At 42.9% G+C, this 21,211-nt stretch overlaps 1 pseudogene; it reads right to left on the bottom strand.

Moving 5' to 3' along the window:
- Positions 1-1,840: 1,840 nt before the first annotated feature.
- On the bottom strand, positions 1,841-2,314 carry LOC118583891 (annotated as a pseudogene).
- Positions 2,315-21,211: the final 18,897 nt, after the last annotated feature.

Raw genomic sequence — 21,211 nt, forward strand, 5'->3', positions numbered from 1 at the left:
AGACATGACATCCACATGGAAAGTTTTATTATTAAAGGGGGAGGTGAGAGGGATAGAGAGGAGAGAGGGAGGGAAAGAGGGAGAGAGAAGGAAAGAGGGAGGGAAAGAGGGAAAGCAGAGGTGCACACTACCTCATGGTGAGAGAGGAGGAAGGAGGAAGAAGAAGAAGGAAAAGGGGGAGGGGCTTTTCTCTTAAAGGGGACTTTATGTAATATGACATCAGGATGCTGGATGGGTCCCCAAGGGTGGTTCAGAATGCTAACATTCCTCCATTTTTAATTATTATAAAAAGATGAATTATGGATAGCAAGTGGTGGCAGAATGAGGGTGCTGAATTCTTGAGACTGCTTCCTGCTGATTTGGAAGCAAAGTGGGAAGTTGGGAGTCACACACAGAGGGAGGTGTGAGTGAAGAAGCATTCAGTTAGCTGTTATCCTGGAGACACCTTGAGGGACCTGAGAAGGAAGGTTGCTAGGAAAAACATAAATTGTTATCGTTGGTCTCATGAGTGGGACTAGCCATGGGAAGAGTGATGACTGCCAGGAGAATGGGACAGAGAAGTGCCCTTGTTGACCAGAAGAGGCAAGGGTGGACGAGCCAGACCAAAGAGTAGACATGCCCTTGAGTGTGGAGAGGTGGTACCAGCAGTGATGTTCCAGGAATTTGGAGGAATGGCAGTGCCAAATCAGGGATAATGTGTTCCAGAAGTACAGGGGCCATCACATCTGCTCTTTCTCTTGAGATGGGAAATGCCCCATCCGTTTTGCAAAAGGGTCAACAAATTAGGAGAGAACAGAGTTTTTATGAGTGGGCACGTGGGTGAAGCCAACCTGCCAGTATTCATCCCGCTGGTGTCGTCAGTTGGTGCAGCAGCTGGTAGTGTATCTGGAGGGCCTTTGAAGGTCTGGCCTTGGCATGAGTCTGGCAGAAGGGGTGGGTCTGTGCAAGAACCTGCAAGTGTTTGTAAAACAACTGGAACAGATTAACATCTTGGTGTCATAACAAACGCTATGGCTGTGGGTTAAAAAGTATGAACATTCTCTAGGGCCTGGTTTCAGCCCAGTGAAACACATCTTTAAATCTATAACCAGAGGAAATTTACTGAATGGAAGTGAGTGAGTGAGTGAAGAAGGAAGAGGGAGAATTCCCTAAACATCATCAGATCTGAGAAGGATAAGTGAGTGAACGGAAGTGAGACAGTTTTCCTATCTGCACATACACAAACCTTACAGCTATTTCTTTTTATCTCGTTCACCAGGAGATACTGGGAGCAGCACTAGCTCTAAGAGAATGAGTGAATTTTACATAGAGAATTGAAAAGGCGGTTACAGCCTGGGTTGCTGCTGCTGAACTGACAAAACCTGGTTGTCAAACAACATCAGAGATCTGAGAAGGATAAATTTTACCCAAGTTACAGATTGAAAGTGGCAGAGACTTACCTGCTGGCTACCTAGACAGCCACCCCAGGGTCCTCCATGGTTGTTGAGGGCAGAGGTCTCAGGGCAACAACATCAATCTTCAGCTGCCAGGCCTGCTTCAGAAAATCTGATAGTTGTGGGGTAGGGACTGGTGGGAAGGACCAGCCTAGCGGGTTTGATGCAGTGGGCAGGAGTCAAGGAGGCATGCCGTGTAGTCGTGGCGGGCTGCTGCATGACAAGGTGGAAAGTCACTCACACCATGCAGACACGACATCCACATGGAAAGAGATAGAGAGAAAGAGAAAGGGAGGGAAAGAGGGAAAGTGGAGGTGTGTACTACCTCATGATGAGAGAGGAGAAGGAGGAAGAAGGAAAAAGGGGGAGGGGCTTTTCTCTTAAAGGGGACTTTATGTAAGATGACATCAGGATGCTGGGAGGGTCTGACTCTTGGTTACAGTCACATCTTCATCAACTCCTTTTGTTCTGTTGGCCCCTCTGTCTGCATGCACACCATATTTCTTCTTCAGTTCTTTCAGCTATTCGCTAAACTGCACAATGTATTCATCGTCTTTAAAGTCGGCCTCAGAATTCTTACCCTGTAACACCAAATTTTCCTCTCTAATAAACAGTCTCAATCTTTTTCTTCTTCCTTGACATGATTTATTGTAGGCTGGACAGCCTTAATGTAGGGGTTTAGTTCAAGATCCATTTTAACAGATTCAGCCACGGCCTTGTCCATATTTTCTTCACTGATCACATGCGCAAGGTCGAAAGCAGCGCTAGAAATGTGTCCATTCTGGAGCCGAAGCAGGATTGGAAACTTTTTTGAGGAGAGGAGAGAAGACTCAACTCCATTAAAGGACGTGAAATGAGTTTGTACTGGAATGCCCCGGCATTTTGAAATTGTTATCTGACTGCCTGATGTAGCTCAGGGACGTCCACCTGAAATTACACACAGGCCCCAATTCCTCCCCTTCCACGTAGACTCTTTTTTCTCCCTCCTAAAGGGAAGGAACGATACACTGAAACTACATAAATACTCTATTTCATCTTTCAATTTACTATTTCTATCAGTATGGAGTTGTAGATTCTGGTTTTAACCAGTTAGACTCTGCTGCTATGGTCTGTTTTGATGCCCACACTACTCTAGATTTGATTAGCGGTGGACCTTTCATGATGGATTCTGTACTTCTGATATGACTTATTGGTTTTTCCAGCATATTTTCACTTTCTGGTATAACATCTAAGCTTGCCTTGTATGTACCCATCTCAGCTCTAAAATAAATGAGGTGCCTTTTATTGAAGAACTACATTTAGAAATCCAGACCTACACTGTAGATGTGCTTGCTCATTGGGATTAGATTGTCACAACTCACAGGCACTCTCAGGGGACAAGCAAAAGATGAGCTCACACGTTTCTAGATTGGGGTCTCAGTATCCACGTATGCTGAAAACTCCAAGTTAACAGAAGCACTCTTGGTTCATTATAATTGTCTCCCTTTGCATATTTGTAAATCTCTGACCATTTAGAGACTAGTCTCCCAGGTTGGAGGATGTAGCTCAGTGGTAGAACAATCACTCAAGATGTGCAAGGCCTTAGGTTTTATGTTCCACACTGAGAGAGAGAGAGAGAGAGAGAGAGAGAGAGAGAGAGACAGAGACAGAGAGAGAGAGACAGAGAGACACACAGAGACACACAGAGACAGACACAGAGACAGACACAGAGAGAGAGACACACACACACACACACACAGAGAGAGAGAGAGAGAGAGAGAGAGAGAGAGAGAGAGAGAGAGAGAGACTTGTCTGCAGTTGTCCTTGTATTTATTTCTCAATCCTTGTGTGTGTGTGTGTGTGTGTGTGTGTGTGTGTGTGTGTGTGTGTGTGTCCTATCACCCTTTACTGGCACCCTCCTGCATCTAACACAGGTATCTCAGTCTCTGTGACACACATCCTGGGTTTCTGCCCTGCTGTATCCTAGGCATCATTCTCTTTCTGCTGTAGCCTGTGAGGTTACACTTTGTACCCTGCCTGGGCAAATACTCCACACTGAACTGCCACCTGCAAACTACAAGTAGCTTCTCTGTCCCTTCTGGGTTCCTATACACTGAGCTGAGACGTCTCTTGTGTGAGTCATTTTCATCCCCAGTGGGCTCTGAAACGCTTGCAAGTGCTTAGAGCCTTAACAAGTGCTCCCATCTGTCTTGGGTACTGCACAGGCCCTCCACGTGCTACTGCCTTGGTGAAAGTCTCAGGTGACCCTCCTGTGTCAAGTCTGAACATGTTTCTATTGTTCAAAAGCTCTCAGAATAAATAACCTCTGTTTAACACCCTTTGGAATGGTCCTCTTAATTTTTTCCCTACTTCCTTCCCTCCTTTCCCCCTCTTTCCTTCCTTCCTTCTTTCCTTCTTATTGAAAGAAATTTGGTTTCATACAATATATTCTGATCATGCTTTTCCCCTTTTCCAACTCCTCCTAGATGCCCCTCACCTTTCAACTCCACACTCTTTCTTTCTTTTTAAAAAACAGACAAACAAAAAAACAAGAAACACACGCACCCATACAAAACCAAAACAGAAGCTGAAATATACAAGCAAAAACTAATATGGCAATGAAGGCTCCAGCACAACTGTATCAGACAAAGTCTACAAAACTACTGCTGAGTCCTTTTTTGTTGGCCATCTGCTGCTGAGCATGGGGCTGCCCTGGAGTGTGACTAATATACTCACTGAGACTCCATTAGAGAACACTGATTTTCCTTGGCCAATAGGTATCAATTGAAGATGACTTCTTCATTAGGAGTAGGAGCCCTTGTCCACTTTCCCCTTCAACACTGGAACCCCATCTGGCTTGAACCTCTGCAGGCCCTGTGGATGCTGCCACAGTCCCTGTGAGTTCGTATGTACATCAGTCCTATTGTATGTGGAGGACACTGTTTACTTTGTCATTCATCATCTCTGCCTCTTACACTCTTTCTGCCTCTTCTTCGACAGAGGCCCCTGACCTTTGAAGGGAGGGTTTGATGAAGACATCCCATTTAGGACTGGGTGCTCCAATATCTCTCACTCTCTGCACATTGTTCAAATGTGAGTCTCTGTATTTTTCCCATCGACTGCAAGGGAAGCCTCTCTGATGATAGCTGAACAAGGCCCTGATCTATGGGTATAACAGAATGCCATTCAGAGTCATTTTATTGCTATATTCCTTGAGCACAGTAGTATTTGATTTTCCCCTAAGTCCCTAGCTTATCCAGTCTCAGGATCCTGGACACCCCAGCAGTGTCAGGCATGGGTTCCATCTCATGGAGTGGGACTTAAATCTAACCAGAAAGTGGTTGGTTACTTCCATATTTGTGCCACTATTGTACCAGCCTGTCATGTAGGCAGGTCACCATTGTAAGTTGCAGGGTTTGTAACTGGACTGATGACTGCCTTTCTCATCTCTTCCAGTACTGTGAATACTAGTGGAAGGGATGAGGCCTCTAATTAGGCACCTGCTCGACTTCTCCATGTTCAATGAGATATGTAAGTGTTGTCCCCAGCAATAGGGCCTTCCATTATTGAGCAACCAATAGCCTTAGCAATAACCTGAGATGTATGGAGGTTTCAAAGGGACCTCTTTGGCCCATGACTAAACTAAATGCATCCTTGGCACTGCAGAGTTACTCATTGATGATGGAAGTACAAGTTTGTACAGTCACTATGTGGTGGTTCATTGGGAAGCTGGGAATAGATCTACCTCAGCTATACATCTACCTGAAGCTGTAGACTCTTGGGCATACACCCAGAGGACTCCATCCTACCACAGAGATGCTTGCTTATCCATGTGCACTGCTGCTCTAGTCCTAAGAGCCAGAAATTGGAAACAGCTTGATGTCCATCAACCAATAATAATGAATAATGAAAATGTGGTACATTTGCACAATGGAATATTACTCAGCTGTTGAAACATGAATTTTTCAGGTAAATGGATGAAACTAGAAAAAAAAATTATCCTGAGTGAGATAACCCAGACCCCAAAAGACAAATATTATGTTTTCTCTTATATGTGACTGTTAGCTTTTTAGCCTTCACGATGCATGTTACAGTCCATATAACCACAGAGGTTAGGTACCTAGTAAGGGACTAGGTTGGAGAAGATGATCTCTCAAGAATGGGGGAATATATTATTATTGAGAGACACAGGGGAGACTAGAGTGGGAGGGGAATGGGAGGAGTGGGTAAGTTTACCACTTTGTCTTCATTTCTCCTCTAACAGACCATGTGACATTCTTCAACTATTCCTCATGTTTCTGAAGTGTGCCTCACACTAGTTGTGATCTGGATATGAAATTCCACAGCCTGTCCACTCTAAGGACATAGTCCCAAATTCTTGCCCAACCCAGCATCTGCCATCCTTATGGTCTCCATTCAAACATCCCTTGTCTGTGAAACATTTCTGGACTGCCATGCTCTAAATTTAGATACAAACAAAACAAAACCCCCTTAGTTCCTTTAATAACTATATTCTTATAAACTTTATCCTCTGTCAGTAACCAGTTTATTCTTAGGGTTGGAACTTTTTGTTTGTTTGTTTTCAAGACAGGATTTCTGTGTATTGTTTTGGTGCCTGTCCTGGATCTCAATCTGTAGACTTGGCTGGCCTCTAACTCATAGAGATACACCTGGCTCTGCCTCCTGAATGCTGGAATTAAAGGTGTGTACCACCACTGCCTGGCTAGAACATTTTTTAATTGAAAAAAATTTTTCAGACAAATAATTTTATTGTGTATTCCCCTCCCCCAATCCCTCCCAGATCCTTCCCATCCAACTTTATGTTCTCTCTCTCTTTCAAACAAACAAACAAACAAACAACAAAAACAGGAAGCACACACACATACACATAAAACCACAAAATCAGAAATTAAAATAGACAAACAAATGATGAATAAGACTGCTAAACATGGGGTTGGGGATTTAGCTCAGTGACAGAGCGCTTGCCTAGCAAGTGCAAGGCCCTGGGTTCGGTCCTCAGCTCTGGGAAAAAAAAAAAAAAAACCGTTAAACAAAGCTGTATGAGACCAAACGTCAGAGAGTTCGTTTTATGTTAACTGTCTATTCTTGGGCATGAAGCCTGTCTTGATGTGTGGTGAATATACTCAGTAAGACTCCATTAGAAAAACAACAACAATAAACAAACAAACGAACAAGAAAGAAAAGACAAGAGAGCTTCTTGGGGAGCAGTGAGAGCACTTTCCTCTCTCAGTGCTGCGACCCTGCCTGACTTGAACCTGTGAGGGCTGCCACGGTCTCTGTGAGTTCATTGGTGCAATAGTCTTGTGTCTGGAGGACATGTTTCCTTGGAGTCCTCCATCCCCTCTGGCTCTTACACTCTTTCTGCCTCCTCTACCACAGAGTTCCCTGAGCTCTGAAGGGAGGGATTTGATGGAGACATCCCATTTAAGACTGTGTGTTCCTCATTTCTCACTCTCTACACATTGGGGGTTGGGAGTTCATGGTGTGCTGCAGTTCCCAAGCATCATGACCCTCATCAGCAAGACCAGATGAGCTGCCTTATTTGTTCATCAGCTAAATAAAGGTCAAATCTGACTCCTTTAAAATGAAGATTTGGGCATTCTGAGCATTTGGACTAGGTTCAGGCTCCACTTCCATATTCCCTGTTTTAAAAGGAAGTTCTTGCTGAGCTCGGATGTCATTGTCTCCATGTTCGATGCAAAAGGATGGTACTCAGGATGGTACTCAGGCAGAACATTGTGTAAGTACACCAAGGGGCTATCCGACCGTTTCATTAGTTTGGTCACTTGGAGCTTGGGGGCTCAGAATTATTATTATAATTAAGATAAAAGCAAATATCATCACCTTGTTATTTCATAGAATTTTAAGGGCAAAGGTTCTCTTCTGGATCTTCACATACAAATTCCCAGAATCTGGCTCACTTTCTACCAGCACATGGTCAGCTCTGCCACCAATAAAGTACAGAGAACACTGTGAAGAGGGGCACTTTCTCTTTTCTAACATAACTTTTCTTCCTAATAAAAATTTTAGAGGACTGGTTCTTCTCCTAAGATAAATGAGTTCAGAACTCAAGAAACCAGCCAGCAGGGACCAGAGCATGGAGCAAGGCCCCAGAGGTCCTGAAGGTCCAGCCCAGCCACTGCAGCCCCAGTAGCCCCTGTGATGCAGGCTCCATGACTAGTCCCTCAGACTCCAGTATAACTTACTGAGTGTTACCATGTACTGGGTTCTACATGTAAGTTCTCTGAGGTCCATAAGTACACAGGTAGATGTGCCCCAGCGCATTATCTCAGTCTATGGCATTCATCCCAATGTTAAACTATTGAAAAAGTGATACATATGGCCAAGTATGCATGCCTTTAATCCCAGCACTTGGGAGGCACAATAGTTGGATCTCTTTGAGTTCAAGGCCAACATGGTCTATGTAGAGTTTCAGGGCAGTTGGGGTTATGTAGTGAGACCCTATCTTTTTAAAAAAGGGGAAAGGATACACATATAGTCATAAGCATACTTCCAATTTTGAAATTTGATCTATTATTATTTCCCAGGTAAGTTATGCAGCATAATACTTTCTTATGATAAGGTGCAGAGCAACTGCAGCTGCTGGTGAGTCATAGATCATGAGGCATTCCTAAGCTATGATGCTTGGTAGGCTAGGGGTATTATGTACATTTCTAATCTGTATTTTCAACCCATGATGTGTTTGTTATTATTGACCTAACACTAATTGAGAAGCATATGTATAAATAGGTGGAAAGTGGTTAGGACTTATTCAGTTAGCATAATACTAGGCCACACTGTTGTAGGAATTAGTTGTTATTCCTTTTTTAAAAAATATTACATTGTGTGTGTGTGGTTATATGTGTGTGTGTGTGTGTGTGTGTGTGTGTGTGTGTGTGTGTGTGTGTTGTACCAATGCCATACAACACATGTGTGGTGGTCAGAGAATGGCGTGTGAGAGTTAGTTCCCTCCCTCCACCATGTGAGACCTGGGAATCGCTCAGGCCTTCAGATTCGTTGGCAGGCACTGTCACATGATAGGCTGCCTCATCAGCCTTCTGCTCTTTTTGTGGATGAGTTAGTGTGCGGGATAATAATTTTTCAGTCATACCTTTACCTTGGGGTAAAGAACTTGGGGTTGTTTCAGTTTTGATGATGGGGAGTAGAAGCAGTTTTTATTGCATCATACACTGCAACTTGATGAGATGAACATCTCGGGGCAGACGTTATGAGTCACAAGACTGGTGGTGCTCAGGCCACTGCTCAGTTGCTTTCTCAACTGGTTAAACTATTTTTCATTTCATTCTTCAACCTTGCCAGCTTGAAAGACATTTTGGGGCCAGTGAGATGGCTCAGAGGATAAAGGCACCTGTCCTCACACTTGACAACCTGAGTCCACACCTCAAGACTTGGGTAGGAAAGGGAGAGACTGTCCTGTGGGGTGTCCTATGACCTCCTCTCACGTATCACGGTTCAAGAACACGCACACTAAAATGTAATAAAATAAGTGTGTGCTGGTGTCATGCCCTGGCTTTTGTCTATATTGCTCTCAGGATATTGTATCTATAGCTCCAGAGGATCCAGTTCTCTTTTCTGGGCACTGGACTTCTTGGGTTCACAGACACACATATAATGACATAATTAAAAATAAATGTTTTAAAAAAGACCCAAGACTACAAAGGTTTTCTTGTGTGATTGTTTTTAACAGTTTCATATTTTTAGATTGTACAATTTTGCCTATAACCCACCTTCACACTTATGTCTATGATGTGAAGTGTTTTGTTTTGATGCTGCAACAAAATGTCTGAGAGGAGTAATGGAAGGAAGGGAAGACTTATTTAGGCTCACATGTAGTTAGAGTTTTCCTGCCTGGCCCAGTCAGGACAAATCTCTCTTACCCGCCAGTCCCACAGTCGCTCAGACCCAACCACGAAATCACACAGAAACTTACATTGTTTAGAAACTGTATGGCGTGGCAGGCTTCTTGTTATCTGCTTCTTCTATCTTAAATTAACCCACTTCTGTTAGTCTATACTTTGCCACATGGCTTGTGGCTTACCAGTGTCTTTACATGTTGCTTCTCATGGCGGCGGCTGGCAGTGTCTCCTCCCAGCCTTCTACTTCCCAGAATTCTCTACTCTCTTGTCCCGCCTATACTTCCTGCCTGGCCACTGGCCAATCAGAACTTTATTTACACAGAGCAATATCCACAGCACTTCCCCTTTTCTTTTTTTTTTTTTTAAAGGAAGGTTTTAACTTTTACATAGTACAATTACATATAACAAAACAATTATCAAGCAAGAATTACAGTTACAATATTAAAGAAGATATCCTATCTATCTTATATTTGTGAGTCTAAGGTTTTCTATCTAACTTATCTTTTATCATAATTGAGGAAATTATAACTATCTAGTCTTTAACCACATCAAAGACCTCAGAAGGATATAATATTACCTGAGAACCAGGAGAAGGATGTAAGCATTTTTCAGGAGTCTTGCAAGAGTAGACAGAGACAGCTGGCAGCCTGGACAGTCACCTAATGTTCCTTTGTAAAGTTGGGACATTTGTCTTCAGCTCACAGGGCTAGAGTCTCTTGGTCACTTCTCTCAGTGTTCTATAGAATGTCTGGCAGTTTCCTCTGTGAAGCAGGAACCTGAAGGACCATTTTGTCAAGCAAAGTTCAGTGGTCACCTTTCTATGGGTCTTGCATGTCCAGTTGATCAAGCAGTCCAGGCAAGAACAGTTTCTTGCCCAAATGGCTTTTTTTGCCAAGGTGAAGATAAACTCCATATGAAGTGTCTTCAATGCCCATCTTCCTCTCTGAAGTAAAACGGTGCTGCCAGGAGCAGACATGCCTCACTGTCCAGAAAGTCTAAATTTTAAAAATATTTTAAATGCCATATTCTGTAGGTCTTTGAAGTATTTGAAGATTACCTATCTATCTGAAATATCTCTATGTATATGTAGAAGACTTAACTAACATGGCTACGAGTATGATTATCATAGATGACTAATTATTAATCTATTTTTAATTATCCATTACAATTTAAAATGAGCTATACAAACATAATACCTTAAACACGATTAGAAATATACACACAGTATAACAAAATTAACTTTAAGTTTGTATCAATAGACTAAAATCTGTACCAATGTAAAACATTTTAAATGAGTTGTTGCTCTTTAGAAGTAAGTTCATTAATCTACCCTTTCATCCTATCATATCTATATCATATCCCCTTTTTTTTTCTTTAGAAAGAGATCACATTTATAATCAACCTGCTTTAAAGAAAAATATTGGTTTTTCTCTGTCCCACACCAGAGGGCTCTTCTGATTTGGGACACAAGAAGCTCTTACCCTTTTCTTTTAGCAATATGTCTGGGTTTAGAGAAGGAGTGAGCCAATTCCATCTCCAAAGCCAGCTTGATAATTTTGGGAATGTGGGCGTAGTTTTTCTTACTACTTCCTGTTGGAGGCGGGCGCTGTATCTTATGGGGACACAAAGAAAATTTTAGGATTATAGAGTAGTCCATGAGGGTGAACCTCTGAGCCAGTTGTCTTGAAACCATTTTGGATGTCGGATCATCTGGGCCATGGTGTCATTGGAGACCTTTCAGGTGGTCTTGGCTGATCAAACCTGATGTATCTTAATCTGGAAAATCCATAGCCTCTGGCTTTCTGTGGAAACAAAAGCAGAGACTCTTTTCCAAAGTAACATATCCTTATATCCAAATTTTGAAGTCAAGGTACCTTTAAAATTTACATATTTGTTTAACTCAACAGCTTTTATGATCAAATCTTTTTCTGCAGTTAGAAATCCCAAAGACAACATAAACCAGATTCTCTGTGTAATATCCATCTTTGTAAGACTGAAACACCGCTGTGGCTGCTGGCTCCGCCCACCTCAGCTTCCCAACATGGCGGTGGTACAGTTTACCGCCAGCTCTGGGTCTGGAGCCATGTGCACCATCAACTATCAGAAGCAGTTCTATCAAAGCAGCACATAGCCCAGAAAATTTTTTTTTTTTTTTTTTTTTTTTTTTTTTTTTTACTAGCAAAGGCTAAATCTACCACGCAGCAGAGTAAAGTGTCGCTTATAGACTCCTCATTCCCGCCACACTGCAGGTCAGACGCACACGCCAGGAACCTGCCATAGTAGCTCAAACCGGCAGGCTGTCGCTAACTTGAGAAAGACAACTAGAAAGCTGTTTTTAGCTCCGTTTTAGAATCTTTTTTGTCAGGTTTTAGGTGGAAATTTTTGCCAATACGTTGGGTGCCATTTGTAGTTAGAGTTTTCCTGCCTGGCCCATAGTCAGGACAAATCTCTCTTACCCGCCAGTCCCACAGTCGCTCAGACCCAACCAAGAAAGCACACAGAAACTTACATTGTTTAGAAACTGTATGGCTATGGCAGGCTTCTTGTTATCTGCTTCTTCTATCTTAAATTAACCCATTTCTGCTTATCTATACTTTGCCACATGGCTTGTGGCTTACCAGTGTCTTTACATGTTGCTTCTCATGGCGGCGGCTGGCAGTGTCTCCTCCCAGCCTTCTACTTCCCAGAATTCTCTACTCTCTTGTCCCGCCTATACTTCCTGCCTGGCCACTGGCCAATCAGAACTTTATTTACACAGAGCAATATCCACGGCACTCACAGCTTCAGAAGTTTTAGCTATGGCTGCTTGGCCTCATTTCTGTTGGCTGGCATGACACAGAGCCCTGGGAGAAAGAGGACATTGATTTGGTAAGAATTCTGGACATCCCACCACCTCTCAGCAGTTGAGTTTATCAGCTGAGGACCAAGCCTTCAACACATTAGTCTTTTGGGAGCCTGCTTCATATCCAAGTGATAGTATTGGATAAAAATTAATTTCCAATAGTGATTTACATAATGCAAAGAATATGATTTTGGCACTGAAATGTCTTTTATCTCTGTCAAAAAAGATCACAAAGGTGGCTGGTTGAAGGTTGGAGTCCCATAGACAGTGGCTGAGATTGTCTGGGAAAGTGCAGAATCTAGGCAACACACAGACAAAACACAGAAAGAGGAGCACTGAAAATATGTTAATGTTCATGACATTTTGTTTGGCTTGGTCCTCCTTCTCTCCAGTGCAGGGTGGCACCACCTGAAGAAAACCTTCAATCCACATCCTGATTCTCCCTCAGGGAATTTCTTCTTTCTTTTACCCTCTCTCCCTTCCTCCCTCCCTCCCTCCCTCCCTTCTTTCATTTCTTCCTTCCTGTCTTTTAAAGTAAAAATGGGAAACAACACTGTGATGTCTCTGGGGTTGGCTTAGGGACTGGCTTCTCTCACCTTTGGTTGGAGTATTGAAGGCAAAAATGGCATAGTTTAGATAGGATGGATGCCACTCTGAAAAAATAATCAAGAACTTCAGTATGCTAATAGCAGGGAGTCTGTAGTTCCACAGCAAGCATCAGAGAAGCAAAAGGTGATGAACAAGAGAAACACAATAGAGATGGCATCTGAAGGCTCCCAGGCAGAAGCAGGGACAACCCTCTTTAGAAAAATAACATAGTTTAAAGCAGTTTAATCCCTTTATATTGGAATAAAAATACCATCCCAGAGAAGATGCACACTTGTGAAATGTTTAGAGGCTGGAAAATTAGCTAGGCAGATCTGTGGCATCTTCCCCTGCATAAAGCCAACCCATAAAGATTGGAAATAGTGTCTTTTATTCAAATGCCTACATCTGAACAAAAGCTCACAAATCATACAGAAGAGACAGGGAAATGCAGGTCAGGTGAAGAAACAATGAAGAGAAACTGACTCTAAAGCCACACAGGTCTCTAAATGGAGAGTTTAACACAACTGTCAGCCAGGCACAACTAGATAAGCCAAAGCTGCAAATGGGAAGAAAACATATTGAAGATACTTTTCAAAGAGGTGGGGGACTTATTTTTTGAAAGAATGAAACAGAAATGTTGGTCTGGAAGTACGATGACTGAATTTAAAAGTTGGATGGAAGGATTCGCTATCATAATCAAGCAGAAGCATCAGTGAGGTGGGGGACAGGTCATTTGAAATGACCAAGTCCCAGGACTGAGAAAAAGAATGAAGAAAAGGCAAAGGATGGTGCTGTAGGACTCACTCAGGGACCAACCTAGCCAGGAGGAAGGATGGAAGGAAAAGAGAAAGAAGAGGCACATTTAAAAATGTAACATCTGACCCCAAATTTGAAGAGTGACGCAGCATATCACTTAGGAGAGTAAAAACCCTCCAGCTGTTAGAAACCTAAAGAGACCTACACAACACAGTACTGTCAGCTCATCAGAAGAAAAGGCAAACAGAGGGGCTGGAGAGATTGCTCAGTGGTTAAGAGGGCACATTGCTTTTGCAGAGGACCCACGTTCCCTTCCCAACACCTACACTGTGCAGTTCACAAGTGCCTGTAACTTCAGCTGGAGGATCCAATGCCCTCTGACCTCCATTGGCACCAAGACTTGTGTAGACATATATTTTCTTTTTCTTTTTGAAAAAAAAAAAGGAAAAGAATATTCTTGAGAACAACACAAGAAAAGCAGCCAATAACATGCCAGAGAACTTTAGTAAGATTATCCACGGACTGGTCAGGAGACCCCACATGCCCAAAGCGAGTAGCATGACACATTCAAACTGTTGGAAGAAAAAGACAGACGCAAGGGCAATTGATGAACCAAGGCCGTCCTTCCCCAATACACGAAAGGTGAGTGATGTATTCCCACTAGGCTTACTCTACACGACCACGGGAGTCTCCAAGTTGAAACCAAAGCATGCCAGAGAACAAAGTGAGGTCATCCAGACAGAAGTCCTTTAGCAAAGGCAAATGGATGGGAAAACACAGACATCTGCACCATCTCTGCACAAACTGGCCTCTCGTGCTTGTTTAGAATGCAAAGACAAAGGTGTACACATAACTCTTCACACTCAGAAAACTAGAAGTGGAAATAAACTTACCCCAACCTGATAAAGCTGCATTCGGAAGACTTCAGGGAGGACACCTGTACCAGGGAAGGGGTGAAGGCTCTGCCTTTACCATCAGGAAAAAGGCAAGAATGCCTATCTTCACCTCATCTACTCGAAAGTACTAGCTTAAGCAATAAGCAACAAAAAGATGATGGGCATTTAAATTGGAAAAGAAGGAGAAAATTTCACAATGCTTATAGGTGATATAATCTTACACATAGAAAATTGTATTAAACTAATAAGCAAATTCAGCAATGTACTGAGATAAAGCAATATGTGAAAACCAATTGCATCTCTATACACTGTCAGTAAATAAAGGGAAAGGGAATTATAAGAAAATTCTGTATGTAGCACAGTAAGAATAAAATGCTAGAAATTGAATAAAGCATACTGAAAGAATTAAAGATTTACACAGAAATGCGTCCTATGTTTGTGGATTAGAATATTTAATACTATAAAGATGTCAGCATTACCCCCAAACAACCTATAGATCCAGTGCATCCTCCATTTTAAAAAATTCAAAATATTTTATATAAAAATGCAAAAACTCACCCCCAAGTTTACATGAACTATTAAGACTCCAAATAGTCAGAATAATCTTGCTGACAGTTTTTTATAGTCTGGATCTGGAAGACTCTCTAAAGGCTGCTGTATTTGAGACTTGGACCCAACTCTTAGTGCTTTTATGGAGTTGGTAGAAATTATAGTGGGCAGGGCCTGGTTGGAGGAATTAAGCCCCTGCAGCAGGTCTTTGCAGGGTACATCTGAACCCTGGACCCTCCCTCTCCTCTGGTCTGCCACGTGACGCCACTGTGCTCTACTACAGGGTTTCTACAATCATGCTCGGCCTCAGTACGAAAAGTGACATGATGAAGTGACTGTGAGCTGTCAGCTAACTCAACCTCCCCTCCTTTTGAATGTCACGAATATTTTCCCACAGTGATAGACAGCTGGCTGTCACACCACTGGGAGAGCCACACTTCCTGACTTCAAACTTTACTATCAGCTATGGCTGTCAAAACAGTGTAGTACTGCCATAAAATCCAATGGAAAAAAATGAGAACGCCTAGAAATAAATCCTCACATATGCGGTCAAGTGATTTTTAGCCATGGTGCCAAGAATATTCAGTGGAGAAAGGACTGTTTTTGCAACAAATGGTGTTGAGAATGCTAGCTATGTGCATATACTCCTAGTACCCTTACCTAAGACCATGTACAAAAATAACTCTAAATGGATAGAAGACTGGAGAGGCCCAAAACTATAGGTCCTTACAAGAAAATGCAGTACCCAAATGTCACTGAGTTGGGCTGGTCAATGATTTCTCAGATATGATAGCCATGGCCCAGTCAGCAAAAGAAAACAACTGTCAGATTGAACTTCATAAAAACTTCAAAAATAATCAAAAGTCAGTATGAGCAAATTAAAAGGAACCAATGGGATGGGAGAAACTACTTCCAAATTTATATCTGATAATGGATTAATATGTAGAATACAGAGAACTCCTAAAGTTCAGCAACAAAAAGGCAAATATCACTTCAAAATATTTAAAAGACTTAAATAGACATTGAGTTTCCAAAGAAAACTTACATGTGGCCAGCAGCATACGAAAAAGATGCTAAACATCACAGATCATTAAATAAATGCAAGAAAACCTACCTCATATCTGTTGGGCTGGCTACTTGAAAAACAACAAACAAACAGAAAATAAAACACACTGGTGAAGCTGGACCCCTTTAATCCCAGCACTTGGGAAGCAGAGGCAGGGGATCTCTGTGAGTTCGAGGCCAGCCTGGTCTACAGAGTGAGTTACAGGACAGCTGGGGCTACGCAGAGAAACACTGTCAAAGAAGGAGGAGGAGGAGGAGGAAGGAGGAGGAGGAGGAGGAGGAGGAGGAGGAGGAGGAGAAAGAAGAAAACAACACTGATGAGGATGTGAGGAAAAGGAGTCCTGTGAGCTATGTGTGGGTTATAAAACAGTGTAGCAACCATAGAAAACAACAGTGTTTCCTTCAAACAACCATAGAATTAGCCCATGATTCAGCAATCTGCTTCTGGATATATACCCCAAAGAATGGAAAGCAGAGCTTCAAGGAGCTCACTGTTCACTCAAGTTCAATGGCAACATTATCCACTCTATGCAAGTGCTGAAGTGGCCGAATCTCACTGATGGATGGTCCACAGGCACTTATGAAGTCTCCAGTGCTGCTGTAGACAATGGGCATCTCAAACAGTAGAAACTTATTTTCCTGCATTCTTGTGGCTGAAAATCCAGGTTCAAAATGCAAGCAGGGCTGGTTTTTCCTGAGGTACCTCTCTTTAGCTTGCAGAAGGCTGCCATATCACTGTGCCATTACCAGATTGTTTGTATCTGTGCCTCTCTGTTGTTGATCTCTAGGGATACCATCGTCCTATTGGATTAGGACTCTGTCTCCTAATCCCATTTCACTTTAATTATCAGTTCAATAGTCTTATCTCCAAGTATAATCACAAAAGTTAGGGCTTCTACATATGGACTTTTGAGTGTGCTCAACTTGTAGCTACAAATAATGGACATCATTCAGCTAAAATAGGAAAAAATGTCCTGTTTCATGCTACAAAGTGGGTGGGCTTGAAGGACATTACCACTAAGTTTACATCAAAGGCCTCTATGGTTTGATAATTGAAATTGCCCCCTCTTGCCCACATGCTTTCTGCCACATGTCCCTTTGTCTGCACATGGCTGTGCATGTTTCTAGAATACCTTTAACTCCCAATGGTGACCAGCTCTGAGGAGCTGATTTTGCTAAGAAGCACCAACTTCTCACTTGGTGCACAAGGTAACTAAACACAGGATGGAAGCCAGGCACCTCTGCCTTCGTTTTGTGTCTGTTTCCTTTCCCTGGGCCAGAGTGCTACTGGACTCTGCATGGCCATGTTAGTCCCTGGAGTCTGTCCAATTTACTCACCCCTGCCTGACCACAGGCCCTCTAGCTGCTACTTTCCCTCCCAGAAAGCAGGCTGTCTCCTAGGACAGAGTTGATGAGAAAGTGTGCCATGGCTTGCAGCTGTTGGCATGCAAGGGCCATCTCCCTCCCCGTTACTAGGGCAGCTTTGAATTATATACAACTATATTTATCAGGACCTTGTGACTTGTAGCACATAGGATAGGTCACATTTTATGGAAACACACACACACACACACACACACACACACACACACACACAAACAAAACAAAACAAAACCTTCATGTACAAGAGCAAGAAACTCCATTATAGAGTTGAAGGCACTCTCCCTTTAAACCCCTACATGCTGCCTATGGTATGACACTATGGCTCGCCAAATATTGTGGGAACTGAAGTTTCTGTCTCTTCCTTAAGGGCCCCATGCTGTCTATAGCATGATGCTATCACTCTTAATATTCCAAAAATGAGGGTTCCTCCCCCCCAAGGACCTCTATCATGCTATCTACAGTGGCTACTGTAGGGTCTCACAATGTCTGCCTCTAAGTCACAACTCTCCAAACAAAGCTGTTGGAGGGGGATTCCATCCCAGTTTTTTTTCTACAATTTTGACTTTTAAGATACAACAATCCCCATCTAAGATTGGGGGTTCTGTGATGAACCATTGTCCCAAACTTGTAGGTACCCTAGATTCCAGGAACAGCAAGTCCTGCAGGACAGATCATTCTCAGGATAAGATCAGTGATCTGTGATGATGAGGCCACACCCAGGGGCATATCCTTTTATAGAGACCAGTAATTAATAGATTAATAAATGTCTTAGACATCTTGCAATGCTGAAGCCAAGGTACTGGTAAGTGGGGCCACACTTGACTAACACTTCTTAATTATGGATTTTTTTTTGTCTCTGTGGGAGGCATGGAGGTTCTTGTCCTCACAGATAAGCACTAGGAGAACAAGTAAAGTTAAGCACGAGTGTCTGTTCCTTCAAAGGGAGGGGTGTATAACCTGTTATCATTCAGAAGCTTTCTGTTGTTGATGGCTTCCTTTGCTGCTATACCCAGAAGCTTTCTGTTGTTAATGGTTTCCTTTGCTGCTTCACCCAGAAGCTTTCTGTTGTTGATGGTTTCCTTTGCTGTTACACTTTCATTTAATAATTCCTTATCACAAGTTGGAAGCCTAGCTGGTTGGGGTCTTGCCCTGAGGGCACCACTCCCTTTACTCCATTTTGAACTAGTCTTTTCTTAAAACTTAATTTTCTTGAACACAGGACTTGGCTCTCACATTATATTTCTTGGTGTTCTTTTTCTCCTCAAACTGTACAGTTTGTATTTCTTTTTGTTCCACTTTCTCCTTTTTATTGTAGATCTCCATGAGTGATCACTAATAACCATGTGACACAGTCAACAAAAGACTCTCTTAAAATCTCCTTTACTAATGCTGTTAATCCACAAGTTTTCACTTTAGCCTCAGGCAGATTCTTAAGACAAGGGTAAAAACCAGCCACATTCTTTGTACAATTATCACAAAAATAATCTGTAGGCCACTTGCTGATATTCTTCCCCTCTGAAACCTCTTGAGTCAGGCCCCCACAGTACACATAGATCTTAGCACTACAGTATTCCATACTCTTATTACTGTGGCCCACTAAGCCCCATTTAAAGTGTTCAATCACTTTTCTATCCCAAAGTCCCCAAATCTTCCATATTTCTCCAAAGAACAGCAGGGTCAGGCCTGTCACAGCAACACCCTAGTTTCTGGTACCAACTTCTGTCATAGTGGAGTAAAGACAACTCTGTGCTCTGGAATGGGTTGGGGGCCTGGCACAGCCACATCTCCTGCAAGACACTCCAAAAAACAAAGAGGCTCTGAGCCTCCAAGGCAAGGACTTGGAAAGGGCAATTTACCCAGCCGGCATAGAGCAGGTGTGGGGGAGAGGGGTGATTTCCCACTAAGCAGCCCTGGGCCAGTGGGGGAAAATCAACAACGCCCCCTTGGTGGAACCTCCAGATAAGAAATCTTTTATACCCTGAAGGCCTCTCTACCAACACAACAAACCGAATCAGACCAAATGAGGAAAAGCCCAGGTTTAATGGGCAAAGCGTTCCCAAGCGATTCCCTGGCCGTGCAGAGAGGAGACTGGGACATGCGACTGGAAGAACTACGCGTCTTTTTTGGGAGATGCAGCTTATATACCCTGTGGGAGTGGTCTTGAGCCTCTCTGGGGGAGGAGCTGTGTTTGGTGAGCTTTGAAGGGACAGGTTTAGGGAAAGAGATGGGGAGGGGAGTTGAGGTGGATCTCCCATCAGACTCCTTCTAAACATTCCAGACTCTTTGTGTATGGGGATGCCAGGGTGCTAGGGGTTGAGATGAAGCTCCTACCCAAACACAAACATTCAAATATATGAACCTATGGGGGACATTCTTATTTAAACCACTACAAATAACAAATGCAGGACAGATATGCTGATTGAGACAGACCATTATGCCTCAATCAGATCCAGGGAGGCTAATTTGTGATGTGCTTGTTTGTCTATAGGTGGCTCACGGGGTGACTTTAGGTCACATCTTTAGGTCCCATCTGGATGGATACACTAAAAAAAAAAAAAAAAAAAAAAAAGAGTTATAAACTTGTTTTATTCTGGAAAAACTGTAACTATATTCCAAGCCCTCAGTGTCTTGGGCTCATTACTTTTCATGAGGCAAAGTGAAAACCAGTGAGTTCAAGTTAATAAAAGTGAATTAAATATAGTATTACAGGTTGTACATGAGCATGGCAAAAATCCCAAGTGGCCAAAGATGAAGAAACATGGGGCTGGTTTTTGGCCTTGTCCTTGAGCAAAAGAATAACCCTGGGGCTGGGGAGGCACTTGGGTGGCTAGGAGTGCTTACTGCTCTTGCCGACAACCCCCATGCTAGCTCGCAGCCCTCTGTAACTTCAGGTCCCCAGGATCTGATGGCGCTTCTGATCTCCATGGGCTTGTGCATGCACATGGTACACATAAATACACTCAGGCACACACACATACACATAAAATTAAATAAATACTTTTTACAGTACAAGGATGTTTAGAGGGTGCTTTTTTCTACATACAGTTCCTTACCCCTTTCAGTCTTCACTAGTCAGAAGAGAAGGGGTGAGTTGTACAGAAGAAATAAAAATGTCCCTAACTGTGTCTCCACCTGTCTTCCGAGATGCTGTCCGTGGTTTGTGGGGGCTGATGAGCCAATCCCTCAGAGGACATCAGCGAGTTCCTTTCACAGCTGAGCTCATCAGCATTTATGGTGATTGTGTATTGTGGGCTCTGTAAGCCAGTGATATATGTTCTGTGGGCCTCTCTCCCAGGGTGTTTGTAAGATACTTGCTTAAGAAAATGGGTCTTTGGTTTGTGAGCCACAAAGATGTGAGCACTTTAAAAACTGCTATGTATGCCTGAAGCTGACCTTCCAGAAGGGTGGGGGCAGGTGACAGACATGGAAGGCAATGAGAGGAAGACACAGATGGGGACAGGTGGCCGTGCTGTTTTAGACAGCATAAAAAGATTCTTTGCTCTACAAAAGGAGTAATCATAGCATTCCCATTGAATAGAAAGTTCTGTGCATTTTAAGAGGATTTGATTTATAAGAATCTTTTCAGCAATGCAGCTGCTGGGCGAAGAAAGCTATCCACACTGACTTGAAATCCATTTCATGAGCCAGGAGTCCAGGGTGTTGGGGAGTGATAAAACTCTTTTAGTTTCTAATTGACGGGTGATATTGACTAGCACAGTGAGGAGGCCAAGAATTGGGCCCCAGCCAGTGTGTTCCTGTAGTAAATATGCCTGATGTGCAGAGTGCTTGAGGAGTGATTCATTTATGTACTTGTGGCTGTTG

This window comes from Onychomys torridus, chromosome 5, assembly GCF_903995425.1.
Source record: "Onychomys torridus chromosome 5, mOncTor1.1, whole genome shotgun sequence".
Taxonomy (NCBI): domain Eukaryota; kingdom Metazoa; phylum Chordata; class Mammalia; order Rodentia; family Cricetidae; genus Onychomys; species Onychomys torridus.